Source organism: Mobula hypostoma, chromosome 4 (genome assembly GCF_963921235.1).
Source record: "Mobula hypostoma chromosome 4, sMobHyp1.1, whole genome shotgun sequence".
NCBI classification, from domain to species: domain Eukaryota; kingdom Metazoa; phylum Chordata; class Chondrichthyes; order Myliobatiformes; family Myliobatidae; genus Mobula; species Mobula hypostoma.
The window spans coordinates 131622737-131637315 of NC_086100.1; the positions used below are offsets into that span (position 1 = coordinate 131622737).

The 14579-nt window shown below is 43.9% G+C and overlaps 1 long non-coding RNA gene across 1 annotated transcript in view; it reads right to left on the reverse strand.

Moving 5' to 3' along the window:
- LOC134344932 (uncharacterized) overlaps nt 1-14241 on the reverse strand; it is a 61464-nt gene extending 47223 nt beyond the window's left edge. Inside the window, exon 1 of the long non-coding RNA XR_010017567.1 lies at nt 14066-14241. This is a non-coding gene — a long non-coding RNA (uncharacterized LOC134344932). The remainder of the gene's footprint in view (nt 1-14065) is intronic.
- Between the last annotated feature and the right edge of the window lie 338 nt (nt 14242-14579).

A 14579-nucleotide genomic window follows, 5' to 3' on the forward strand; every position in this document is an offset into this window, starting at 1 on the left:
ACCTTCAGTGAATTCTGTACGAGGACTCTCAAGTCCTTTTGCACCACTGATTTTGTATTTTCTGCCCGTTTAAAAAATACTCTACTTGACTATATTCTTTCTATCAAAGTGCATGGCCATATACTTCCCTACACTAAATTCCATCTGCCATTTATTTCCACTCTCCTATCTGTTCAAGTACTTTTGCATAATCCCTGCTTCCTCAACACTACCTTCCCCTTCACCTATTTCTGTATCATATACAAACTTGGCCGCCAAGCCATCAATTCCATCATCCAAGTCATTAACATATAATGTGAAAAGCAGCGGTCCCAACACTGACTCCTGCAGAACACCACTAGTCAACGGCAGCCAACTAGAAAAGGCTCCATTTATTCCCACTCTTTGTCTCCTGCCAGTCAGGCAATCTTCTATCCATGTTAGTCGCTTTCCTGTAATACCTTTGGGTCTTATCTTGTTAAGCAGCCTCATGTGCGGCCCTTTGTCAAAGGCCTTCTGAAAATCCAAGTAAACAATGTTTTTTGATTCTCCTTTGTCTATCCTACCTGCTATTTCTTCAAATAATTCCAACAGATTTGTCAGGCAAAATTTCCCCCTTAAGGAAACCATACTGATTACGGTCGATTTTATCATGTACCTCCGAGTGCCCTGACACTTCATACTTAATATTGGATTCCAACAACTTCCCAACCAGTGAAGTCAGGGTACTTGGCCTATAATTTCCTTTCTTCTGTCTCCCTCCCTTCTTGAAGGGTGGAGGGCCATTTGCAATTTTCCAGTTCTCTGGAACCATTCTAGAATCTACTGTCCCACTGAACAACTGTTTGAGTACTGTTGGGGGAGACAGCCTACCTGGGGGAAGCAACAGTGGCCATGCCTCTGGCACAGATTCTGGCCCTATGGCTCAGAAGGGTAGGGAAAGGAAGAGAAAGGTAGCAGTGATAAGAGACCCTATAGTTAGAGGGTCAGACAAGTGATTCCATGGACACAGGAAAGAAACTCAGGAGGTAGTTTTCCTCCCAGGTGCCAGGGTCCGGGATGTTTCAGATCGCGTCCACGATATCCTGCAGTGGGAGGGAGAACAGCCAGAGGTCGTGGTACATATTGGTACCAATGACATAGGTAGGAAAAGGGAAGAGGTCCTGAAAACAGACTACAGGGAGTTAGGAAGGAAGTTGGGAAGCAGGACCGCAAAGGTGGTAATCTCGGGATTACTGCCTGTGCCACGTGACAGTGAGTATAGGAATAGAATGGTTGGAGGATAAATGCGTGGCTGAGGGATTGGAGCAGGGGGCAGGGATTCAGATTTCTGGATCATGGGACCTCTTTTGGAGTAGGTGTGACCTGTATAAAAAGGAAGGGATGCACTTGAATCCCAAGGGGACGAATATCCCGGTGGAGAGATTTGCTAAGGCTACTGGGGAGAGTTTAAACTAGAATTGTTGGGGGGTGGGAACCAAACTGAAGAGACTGAGGAAGAAGTAGTTGGCTCACAAATAGAGATAGTTTGGAGACAGTGTGTGAGGGAGGATAGGCAGGTGATAAAGAAGGGACGCACTTAGACTGACGGTTTGAGATGTGTCTATTTTAATGCAAGGAGTATTGTGAACAAAGCGGATGGGCTTAGAGCGTGGATCGGTACTTGGAGCTATGACGTGGTGGTCATTACAGAGACTTGGATGGCTCAGGGACAGGAATGGTTACTTCAAGTGCCGGGTTTCAGATGTTTCAGAAAGGACAGGGAGGGAGGCAAAAGAGGTGGGGGCACTGCACTGTTGATCAGAGATAGTGTCATGGCTGCAGAAAAGGTGAACGTCATGGAGGGATTGTCTACGGAGTCTCTGTGGGTGGAGGTTAGGAACAGCAAGGGGTCAATAACTCTACTGGGTGTTTTTATATAGGCCACCCAATAGTAACAGGGATATCAAGGAGCAGATAGGGAAACAGATCCTGGAAAGGTGTAATAATAATAGAGTTGTCGTGGTGGGAGATTTTAATTTCCCAAATAGCAATTGGCATCTCCCTAGAGCAAGGAGTTTAGATGGGGTGGAGTTTGTTAGGTGTGTTCAGGAAGGTTTCTTGACACAATATGTAGATAAGCCCACAAGAGAAGAGACTATACTTGATTTGGTATTGGAAATGAACCTGGTCAGATGTCAGATCTCTCAGTGGGAGAGCATTTAGGAGATAGTGATCATAATTCTATCTCCTTTACAATAGCATTGGAGAGAAATAGGAACAGACAAATTAGAAAAGCATTTAATTGGAGTAAGGGGAACTATGAGGCTATCAGGCAGGAACTTGGAAGCTTAAATTGGGAACAGATGTTCTCAGGGAAAGATACAGAAGAAATGTGGCAAATATTCAGGGGATATTTGTGTGGAGTTCAGCATAGGTACGTTCCAATGAGACAGGGAAGTTATGGTAGGGTACAGGAACTGTGGTGTACAAAGGATGTAGTAAATCTAGTCGAGAAGAAAAGAAAAGCTTACGAGAGGTTCAGAGAGCTTGGTAATGTTAGAGATCTAGAAGATTATAAGGCTAACAGGAAGGAACTTAAGAGGGAAATTAAGAGAGCCAGAAGGGGTCATGAGAAGGCCTTGGCGGGCAGGATTAAGGGAAACCCCAAGGCATTCTACAAGTATGTGAAGAGCAAGAGAATAAGACGTGAAAGAATAGGACTTATCAAGTGTGACAGTGCGAATGTGTATATGGAACCGGAGGAAATAGCAGAGGTACTTAATAATATTTTACTTCAGTATTCACTATGGAAAAGGATCTTGGTGATTTTAGTGATGACTTGCAGCAGACTGAAAAGCTTGAGTATGTAGATATTAAGAAAGAGGATGTGCTGGAGCTTTTGGAAAGCATTAAGTTGGATAAGTCGCTGGGACCAGATGAGATGTACCCCAGGATACTGTGGGAGGCAAGGGAGGAGTTTGCTGAGCCTCTGGCAATGATCTTTGCATCATCAATGGGGACAGGACAGGTTCCGGAGGATTGGAGGGTTGCGAAAGGGAGTAGAGATAGCCCAGGAAATTAGACACATGTGAGTCTTACTTCAGTGGTTGGTAAATTGATGGAGAAGATCCCCAGAGGCTGGATTTATGAACATTTGGAGAGGTATAATATGATTAGGAATATTCAGCATGGCTTTGTCAAGGGCAGGTCGTGCCTTACGAGTCTGATTGAATCTTTTGAGGGTGTGACTAAACACATTGATGAAGGAAGAGCAGTAGATGTAGTGTATATGGATTTCAGCAAGGCATTTGATAAGGTACCCCATGCAAGACTTATTGAGAAAGTAAGGAGGCATGGGATCCAAGGGAACATTGATTTGTGGATCCAGAACTGGTTTGCCCACAGAAGGCAAAGAGTGGTTGTAGACGGGTCATATTCTGCATGGAGGTCGGTGACCAGTGGTGTTCCTCAGGGATCTGTTCTGGGACCCTTACTCTTTGTGATTTTTATAAATGACCTGGATGAGGAAGTGGAGGGATGGGTTAGTAAGTTTGCTGATGACACAAAGGTTGGAGGTGTTGTGGATAGTGTGGAGGGCTGTGAGAGGTTGCAGTGGGACATTGATAGGATGCAAAACTGGGCTGAGAAGTGGCAGATGGAGTTCAACCCAGATAAGTGTGAAGTAGTTCATTTTGGTAGGTCAAATATGATGGCAGAATATAGTATTAATGGCAAGATCCTTGAAAGTGTGGAGATCTTGGGGTCTGAGTCCATAGGACGCTCAAAGCAGCCGCGTAGGTTGACTCTGTGGTTAAGAAGGCATAAGGTGTATTGGCCTTCATCAATCATGGAATTGAAATTAGGAGCCGAGAGGTAACGATGCAGCTATATAAGACCCTGGTCAGACCCCACTTGGAGTACTGTGCTCTGTTCTGGTCACCTCACTACAGGAAGAATGTGGAAGCCATAGAAAGGGTGCAGAGGAGATTTACAAGGATGTTGCCTGGATTGGGGAGCATGCCTTATGAAAACAGGTTGAGTGAACTCGGCCTCTCCTCCTTGGAGCGACGGAGGATGAGAGGTGACCTGATGAGGTGTATAAGATGATGAGAGGCATTGATCATGTGGATAGTCAGAGGCTTTTCCCAGGGCTGAAATGGCTGCCACAAGAGGGCACAGGTTTAAGGTGCTTAAAAGTAGGTACAGAGGAAACACAGAAACATAGAAAACCTACAGCACAATACAGGCTCTTTGGCCCACAGATTTGTGCCAAACATGTCCCTACCTTAGAAATTATTAGGCTTACCTATTCCCCTCTATTTTACAAAGCTCCATGTACCTATCTAAAAGTCTCTTAAAAGGCCCTATTGTATCCGCCTGTTGTATCCACTGTTGCCGGCAGCCCATTCCATGTACTCATCACTCCCTGAGTAAAAAACTTACCCCTGACATCTCCTCTGTACCTTAAACCTGTGTACTCTTGTGGCAACCATTTTAGCCCTGGGAAAAAGACTCTGACTATCCACACGATCAATGGCTCTCATCATCTTATGCACCTCTATCAGGTCACCTCTCATCCTCCGTCTCTCCAAGGGGAAAAGGCTGAGTTCACTCAACTTATTCTCATAAGTCATGCTATCCAATCCAGGCAACATCCTTGTAAATCTCTTCTGCACCCTTTCTATGGCTTCGACATCCTTCCTGTAGTGAGGCGACCAGAACTGAGCACAGTACTCCAAGTGTGGTCTGACCAGGGTCCTATATAGCTGCCACATTACCTCTCGGCTCTTAAACTCAATCCCACAATTGATGAAGGCCAATACACTGTATGCCTTCTTAACCACAGAGTCAACCTGCATAGCAGCTTTGAGTGTCCTATGGACTCGGACCCTAAGATCCCTCTGATCCTCCAAACTGCCAAGAGTCTGACTATTAATACTATATTCTGCCATCATATTTGACCTACCAAAATGAACCACTTCACACTTATCTGGGTTGAACTCCATCTGCCACTTCTCAGCCCAGTTTTGCATCCTATCAATGTCCTGCTGTAATTTCTGACAGCCCTCCACACTATCCACAACACCCCAAATCTTTGCGTCATCAGCAAACTTACTAACCCATCCCTCCACTTCCTCATCCAGGTCATTTATAGAAATCAAAAAGAGTAAGGGTCACAGAACAGGTCTCTGAGGCACTCTACTGGTGACTGACCTCCATGCGGAATATGACCCGTCTACAACCACTCTTTGCCTTCTGTGGGCAAGCCAGTTCTGGATCCACAAAGCAATATCCCCTTGGATCCCATGCCTCTTTACTTTCTCAATAAACCTTGCATGGGGTACCTTATCAAATGCCTTGCTGAAATCCAGATACACGACACCTACTGCTCTTCCTTCATCAATGTGTTTAGTCACATCGTCAAAAAATTCAATAAGGATCATAAGGCATGACCTGCCCTTGACAAAGCCATGCTGACTACTCCTAATCATATTATACCTCTCCAAGTGTTCATAAATCCTGCCTCTGAGGATCTTCTCCATCAACTTACCAACCACTGAGGTAAGACTCACTGGTCTATAATTTCCTGGGCTAGCTCTACTCCCTTTCTTAAATAAGTGAACAACATCTGCAACCCTCCAATCCTCCAGAACCTCTCCCGTCCCCATTGATGATGCGCAGAATATCGTCAGAGGCTCAGCAATCTCCTTCCTCGCCTCCCACAGTAGCCTGGGGTACATCTCATCTGGTCCCGGCATCTTATCCAACTTGATGCTTTGCAAAAGTTTCAGCACATCCTCTTTCTTAATATCTACATACTCAAGCTTTTCAGTCTGCTGCAAGTCATCACTACAATCACCAAGATCCTTTTCCATAGTGAGTACTGAAGTAAAGTATTCACTAAGTACCTCTGCTCTTTCCTTCGGTTCCATACACACTTTCCCACTGTCACTCTTGATAGGTCCTATTCTTTCACGTCTTATCCTTTTGCTCTTCACATACTTGTAGAATGCCTTGGGGTTTTCATTAATCCTGCCCACCAAGGCCTTCTCATGGCCCCTTCTGGCTCTCCTAACTTCCTTCTTAAGCTCCTTCCTATTAGCCTTAAAATCTTCTAGATCTCTAACATTACCTAGCTCTCTGAATCTTTTATAAGCTTTTCTTTTCTTCTTGACTAGATTTATTACACCCTTTGTACACCATAGTTCCTGTACCCTACCATAACTTCCCTGTCTCATTAAAACATACCTATGCAGAACTCCACACAAATATCCCCTGAATACTTGCCACATTTCTTCCGAACTTTTCACTGAGAACATCTGTTTCCAATTTAAGCCTCCAATTTCCTGCCTAATAGCTTCATAATTCCCTTTACTCCAATTAAACGCTTTTCTAATTCGTCTTTTCCTATCTTTCTCCAATGCTATTGTAAAGGAGATAGAATTATGATCACTATCTCCAAAATGCTCTCCCACTGAGAGATCTGACACCTGACCAGGTTCATTTTTGAAATTTTCAGTCTTCTTTTTCTCCAACGGCGTTCAGAGAGGCGGGACTGCACAGGCGTGTGACGTCGGGCAGTGCAGTGCGGCAGATATAAAAGGAACAGAGCCTCATACAGCGGGCAGCGTAGTTTGCGGGCTGCGGAGTGAGCCGGGAGCAGAGTGAAGACTTAAGGGCTTCGGCTCAACGGGCTTAGATGGAAACGGGCGAGGCGAGGAAGGTTTGGTATTCATTTTCTGTTGTTATTTGAGGAGAGGGGCAGTATGAGTGTGAGAGCAGTTTGTTGTTCTCGGTGTCGGATGTGGGAGGCCCTGAAGTCTCCAAGCCTCCCGGACGTCTACATCTGCGCCAAGTGCATCGAAATGCAGCTCCTAAGGGACCGCGTTACGGAACTGGAGCTGCAGCTCGATGACCTTCGTCTGGTCGGGGAGAGTGAGGAGTTGATAGAGAGGAGTTACAGGCAGGTGGTCACACTGGGGCCACGGGAGGCAGACAAGTGGGTCACGGTTAGGAGGGGGAAGGGGAAGAGTCAGGTAATAGAGAGTACCCCGGTGGCTGTGCCCCTTAACAATAGGTACTCCTGTTTGAGTACTGTTGGGGGGTCAGCTTACCCAGGGGAAGCGACAGTGGCCGTGCCTCCGGCACGGAGTCCGGCCCTGTAGCTCAGAAGGGTAGGGAAAGGAAGAGGAGGGCAGTTGTGATAGGGGACTCGATAGTAAGGGGGTCAGATAGGCGATTCTGTGGACGCAGTCCAGAGACCCGGATGGTAGTTTGCCTCCCTGGTGCCAGGGGCTGGGATATTTCTGATCATTTTCAAGATATCCTGAAATGGGAGGGTGAGGAGCCAGAGGTCGTGGTACATATAGGTACCAATGACATAGGTAGGAAAAGGGAAGAGGTCCTGAATGGAGAATATAGGGAGCTAGGAAGGGAGTTGAGAAAAAGGACTGCAAAGGTAGTAATCTCGGGATTACTGCCTGTGCCATGCGACAGTGAGAGTAGGAATGCGATGAGGTGGAGGATAAATGCGTGGCTGAGGGATTGGAGCAGGAGGCAGGGATTCAAGTTTTTGGATCATTGGGACCTCTTTTGGCGCAGGCGTGACCTGTACAAAAAGGACGGGTTACACTTGAATCCTAGGGGGACCAATATCCTGGCAGGGAGATTAGCGAGGGCTACTGAGGTGACTTTAACCTAGAATGGTTGGGGGTGGGAATCAAATTAAAGAGGCTAGGCGAGAGAAGGTTAGTTCACAACAGGGGGATGGGAACCAGTGCAGAGAGACAGAGAGGTGTAAAGTGAGGGTAGAAGCAAAAAGTAGTAAGGAGAAAAGTAAAAGTGGCAGGCCGACAAATCCAGGGCAAACATCAAAAAGGGCCACTTTTCAACATAATTGTATAAGGGCTAAGAGAGTTGTAAAAGAGCGCCTGAAGGCTTTGAGTGTCAATGCAAGGAGCATTCGTAACGAGGTGGATGAATTGAAAGTGCAGATTGTTATTAATGATTATGATATAGTTGGGATCACAGAGACATGGCTCCAGGGTGACCAAGGATGGGAGCTCAACATTCAGGGATATCCAATATTCAGGAGGGATAGACATGAAAGAAAAGGAGGTGGGGTGGCGTTGCTGGTTAAAGATGAGATTAACGCAATAGAAAGGAAGGACATAAGCCGGGAAGATGTGGAATCGATATGAGTAGAACTGCATAACACTAAGGGGCAGAAAACGCTGGTGGGAGTTGTGTACAGGCCACCTAACAGTAGTAGTGAGGTCGGAGATGGTATTAAACAGGAAATTAGAAATGTGTGCAATAAAGGAACAGCAGTTATAATGGGTGACTTCAATCTACATGTAGATTGGGTGAACCAAATTGGTAAAGGTGCTGAGGAAGAGGATTTCTTGGAATGTATGCAGGATGGTTTTTTGAACCAACATGTCGAGGAACCAACTAGAGAGCAGGCTATTCTAGACTGGGTTTTGAGCAATGAGGAAGGGTTAATTTGCAATCTTGTCGTGAGAGGCCCCTTGGGTAAGAGTGACCATAATATGGTGGAATTCTTCATTAAGATGGAGAGTGACATAGTTAATTCAGAAACAAAGGTTCTGAACTTAAAGAGGGGTAACTTTGAAGGTATGAGACGTGAACTAGCTAAGATAGACTGGCAAATGACACTTAAAGGATTGACAGTGGATATGCAATGGCAAGCATTTAAAGATTGCATGGATGAACTACAACAATTGTTCATCCCAGTTTGGCAAAAGAATAAATCAAGGAAGGTAGTGCACCCGTGGCTGACAAGAGAAATTAGGGATAGTATCAATTCCAAAGAAGTAGCATACAAATTAGTCAGAAAAAGTGGCTCACCTGAGGACTGGGAGAAATTCAGAGTTCAGCAGAGGAGGACAAAGGGCTTAATTAGGAAGGGGAAAAAAGATTATGAGAGAAAACTGGCAGGGAACATAAAAACTGACTGTAAAAGCATTTATAGATCTGTAAAAAGGAAAAGACCGGTAAAGACAAATGTAGGTCCCCTACAGACAGAAACAGGTGAATTGATTATGGGGAGCAAGGACATGGCAGACCAATTGAATAATTACTTTGGTTCTGTCTTCACTAAGGAGGACATAAATAATCTTCCAGAAATAGTAGGGGACAGAGGGTCCAGTGAGATGGAGGAACTGAGGGAAATACATGTTAGTAGGGAAGTGGTGTTAGATAAATTGAAGGGATTAAAGGCAGATAAATCCCCAGGGCCAGATGGTCTGCATCCCAGAGTGCTTAAGGAAGTAGCCCAAGAAATAGTGGATGCATTAGTGATAATTTTTCAAAACTCGTTAGATTCTGGACTAGTTCCTGAGGATTGGAGGGTGGCTAATGTAGCCCCACTTTTTAAAAAAGGAGGGAGAGAGAAACCGGGGAATTATAGACCGGTTAGCCTAACGTCGGTGGTGGGGAAACTGCTGGAGTCAGTTATCAAAGATGTGATAACAGCACATTTGGAAAGCGGTGAAATCGTCGGACAAAGTCAGCATGGATTTGTAAAAGGAAAATCATGTCTGATGAATCTCATAGAATTTTTTGAGGATGTAACTAGTAGAGTGGATAGGGGAGAACCAGTGGATGTGGTATATTTGGATTTTCAAAAGGCTTTTGACAAGGTCCCACACAGGAGATTAGTATGCAAACTTAAAGCACACGGTATTGGGGGTAAGGTATTGATGTGGATAGAGAATTGGTTAGCAGACAGGAAGCAAAGAGTGGGAATAGATGGGACCTTTTCAGAATGGCAGGCAGTGACTAGTGGGGTACCACAAGGCTCAGTGCTGGGACCCCAGATGTTTACAATATATATTAATGACTTGGATGAGGGAATTAAATGCAGCATCTCCAAGTTTGCGGATGACATGAAGCTGGGCGGCAGTGTTAGCTGTGAGGAGGATGCTAAGAGGATGCAGGGTGACTTGGATAGGTTGGGTGAGTGGGCAAATTCATGGCAGATGCAATTTAATGTGGATAAATGTGAAGTTATCCACTTTGGTGGCAAAAATAGGAAAACAGATTATTATCTGAATGGTGGCCGATTAGGAAAAAGGGAGGTGCAACGAGACCTGGGTGTCATTATACACCAGTCATTGAAAGTGGGCATGCAGGTACAGCAGGCGGTGAAAAAGGCGAATGGTATGCTGGCAGTTATAGCGAGAGGATTCGAGTACAGGAACAGGGAGGTACTACTGCAGTTGTACAAGGCCTTGGTGAGACCACACCTGGAGTATTGTGTGCAGTTTTGGTCCCCTAATCTGCGGAAAGACATCCTTGCCATAGAGGGAGTACAAAGAAGGTTCACCAGATTGATTCCTGGGATAGCAGGACTTTCATATGAAGGAAGACTGGATGAACTAGGCTTGTACTCATTGGAATTTAGAAGATTAAGGGGGGATCTGATTGAAACATATATAATCGTAAAGGGATTGGACAGGCTAGATGCAGGAAGATTGTTCCTGATGTTGGGGAAGTCCAGAACGAGGGGTCACAGTTTGAGGATAGGGGGGAAGCCTTTTAGGACTGAGATTAGGAAAAACTTCTTCACACAGAGAGTGGTGAATCTGTGGAATTCTCTGCCACAGGAAACAGTTGAGGCCAGTTCATTGGCTATACTTAAGAGGGAGTTAGATATGGCCCTTGTGGCTACGGGGATCAGGGGGTATGGAGGGAAGGCTGGTGCAGGGTTCTGAGTTGGATGATCAGCCATGATCATAATAAATGGTGGTGCAGGCTTGAAGGGCCGAATGGCCTACTCCTGCACCTATTTTCTATGTTTCTATGTTTCTATGTTTCTATTTTCCAATACCAAATCAAGTACAGCCTCTCCTCTTGTAGGCTTATCTACATATTGTGTCAAGAAGCCTTCATGAACGCACCTAACAAACTCCACCCCATCTAAACCCCTTGCTCTAGGGAGATGCAAATTGATATTTGGAAAATTAAAATCTCCCATCACGACAACTCTGTTATTATAACGCTTTTCCAGGATCTGTTTCCCTATCTGCTCCCTGATATCCCTGTTACTATTGGGCGGCCTATAAAAAACAACCAGTAAGGTTATTGACCCCTTCCTGTTCCTAACCTCCACCCACAGAGACTCCATAGACAATCCCTCCATGGCGTCCACCTTTTCTGCAGCCATGACACTATCTCTGATCAACAGTGCCGTGTCCCCACTTCTTCTGCCTCCCTCCCTGTTCTTTCTGAAACATCTAAAACCCAGTACTTGAAGAAACCATTCCTGTCCCTGAGCCATCCAAGTCTCTGTAATGGCCACCACATCATTTCTCCAAGTACTGATCCATGCTCTATGCTCATCCGCTTTGTTCACAGCACTCCTTGTGTTAAAATAGACACATCTCAAACCTCCGGTCTGAGCGCGACCCTTCTCTATTACCTGTCTATCCTCCCTCTCGCACTGTCTACAAGCTTTCTCTATTTGTGAGCCAACTGCCTCTTGTCCAGTCTCTTCAGTTCGGTTCCCACCCCCCAACAATTCTAGATGTCAGGGGTAAGCTTTTTTATGCAGGGAGTGGTGAGTGTGTGGAATGGGCTGCCGGCAACGATGGTGGAGGCGGATATGATAGGGTCTTTTGAGAGACTTTTCGATAGGTACATGGAGCTTAGGAAAATAGAGGGCTTTCGGTAACCCTAGTAATTTCTAAGGTAGGGACATGTTCGGCACAACTTTGTGGGCCAAAGGGCCTGTATTGTGCTGTAGGTTTTAAATTACTGTTAATGCCTTCATAATCTCTTAAGCACTTCTTTCAGATTCCTGGGGTATAGCCCATGTGGACCAGATGCTTTATCTACATACCTTCAGACCTTTCAGCTTCCCAAGTACCTTCTTCTTAGTAATAGTAACTGCACTCACTTCTCCCCCCTCCAACTCTTCTGAATTTCTGCCATACTGCTAGTGTCTTCCACAGTGAAGACTGATGCAAAATACCTAGTAAGTTAGTTGGCATTTCTTTGTCCCCCATTACAAGCTCTCCAGTCTGATATACACTCTTACCTCTCTTTTGCTCTTCTTAGATCTAAAAAAATCTTTATATATCCTCTTTTATCTTATGGTCTAGCTTACCTTCAAATTTCATGTTTTCTGTCCTTACAGGATTTTTTTAGTTGCCATCTGTTAATCACTGTCTCCTAAGGGTTCCTTTACCTTAAGCTCCCAAATCACATCTGGTTCGGTACACAACACACAATTCAGAATTGCCTTTTCCATCCTGATGTCTGCCTCACATCCACAGAATCTCTGTCTGCTCCTCTAACTATGGAATCTGCTATCACTACTGCATTTCTCTGCTCCCCTTTCTTTTCTGAGCCACAGAGCCAGATACAGTGCCAGAGACTCTGTTGCTGCACTTCTCCCAATAGATCATCCCCCACCCCACCAACAGTATCCAATGTAGTATACTTATTATTGAGGGGAGCAGCTCATGTCAACGTGGTGAATAGGAAATTAACTGTAACAATGTCACTGAAACCTGAAAACTCCAGAAATGGCCTCGTTCCCACTGGAAATACATTGCTGTTGGAATATGACAGTTGACAAATTGCTAATGTGACCGTCTGATTTACTTAATATCACTGTCTGATGCTTAAACATAAACGACATACCAGGGATTAGTCATATAAAGCCTGCAGTTTGCCAAATAAACATCTTAACAGGCATACATGACACAAACAGATGTTCCAATTACATGTCAGAGAACATGATATTTACTAGTCTCACCACAGTTTGACCCTGTGATGCAGGTACATTTGAGTTCTTTGAGGGATTATTTATGATTTGCTGATTTGGAGACAATGAATAATTCCAAGCTTGATACATTTTTGACGCTAAATGCATGTTAAGGTTCCGTCTGGCAGGAAGCTGCAGAAATAGTCGGCAGAATTTCTGTCTGTTGCTCTGCTGGAGTTGCACTGATGTTAGGATGGGTGGGCCAGAAAATCTGCAGGATCCTATAACTTTTGGATCTTTGCCCATTCTTCAGCTCTGCTGGAGAAATGATGTAGATAGGAACACACCAACAGACACACAGACAGGTACATTGAACTGAGATGCTAAAGGCAGAATAACATAGGCAATCCCTTGGTTAAATAATAGTTCTGCTCCAACCAACAGTCCATAAGCTGATTTCTCTGTAAATCAACAAAATGAGTTTTCTCCAACAATTCATATTGTATGGGTCTACATACACCTGCTATAATTTTTTCATTTCGTTGAATAATGATCTCATCATCACCCATAATTAAACTAATGGAATAGATAGTTTATCCAGTCACTAATTAATATCATGACACATTTTATTATTGTTATACTAGCTTCAAAATGCTTTAAAAATGTATGCAAGAAGTTGCATAAAGTCAGATTTCCGTAACTGCAGTCATTGATAACCTATCGAGCCCCTATATTTTATATCCCGTCACCTGATAATATAATTTGGCAATTCTGCATGCAAAGAACATCAAAATTTAATGAGCCTTCAATGTTTCAGACAGACATTTGTACAGAGCCACTGACTCAATATCTTCCTATCATTCCCACTATGATGTCAAAATTGATTTCAAGTAATCTATTTTGTTTACAAAATTTCTTACAGTAGCTTTTTCTTCAGTACTGGACAATCCCTACATTAAAGGGTCTATTATAACATATGAAAAGCATTTGATCACATGCCTCAAAAACTTCTCAACCAATATTGAATGTCACAGACATGATATAAACTACATTAGGTACATTTATCACATCCCTCCTTTAATAATGAAAATAAAAAAAACATACAAATGTCCAAAATAATGAATGAACATTATAGCAGATGCTGGGATTTTTAAATAAAAAACCAGAAAGTGCTGGAAATAGTCAGCAAGTCAGGTAGAAAATGTGGAAAGACAAGCAAATCTGAAGTTTTATGTTGACTCAATCAAAGATCACTGAGCTGAATTGTAATCTTTCTCAGTCAGTTGCTGCCTGATCTGCTGAAAATTTCTAGCATCTTCTATTTCTAATTCAAAATTATGTCTCTTTATTTTATTGAATGGTCTTAACTGGTTGTAGTCCTCATGGGGATTGTTGACAATCTGCGGTGAATCTGTCTTGTTGTCTCCTTTTCTACTTCTGACACAGAGGTCCGTACAATTGTCTTCCTGAGTAGCTACCAGGTTCCTTCTTTGTGTGCTTGTAATAAACGGTGCTGTAGTATGTATCCAGTCATATTGCTTACTTCACTTGGTCTCCATCCTCTCCGGATCTTCAGCTCTTTGCAGTAGTGGCTGTGGTAATGTGCTTGCTCTTTTGGCCACCTCCATTTGCCCTCCTACACTAATTTACACTTCTAGTTTGAGCAGTCCTTATCTTGTTGGAGTAGAAATCTATTTTCTGCTCAGGATGATTCATTATCACTAGCATTGTTGGGAGCAGGATCGGATGCAATCCAACTGTGATAATTTAATCTTGTTTTGCAATTCCTCAGCCACCTTCTTAAGGTGTTCTTTTTTATTTTTCATTAGCTTATGGAAAATGAAGTGATGATGTTTACTCTGCCAGTACTTTAAGGACCACA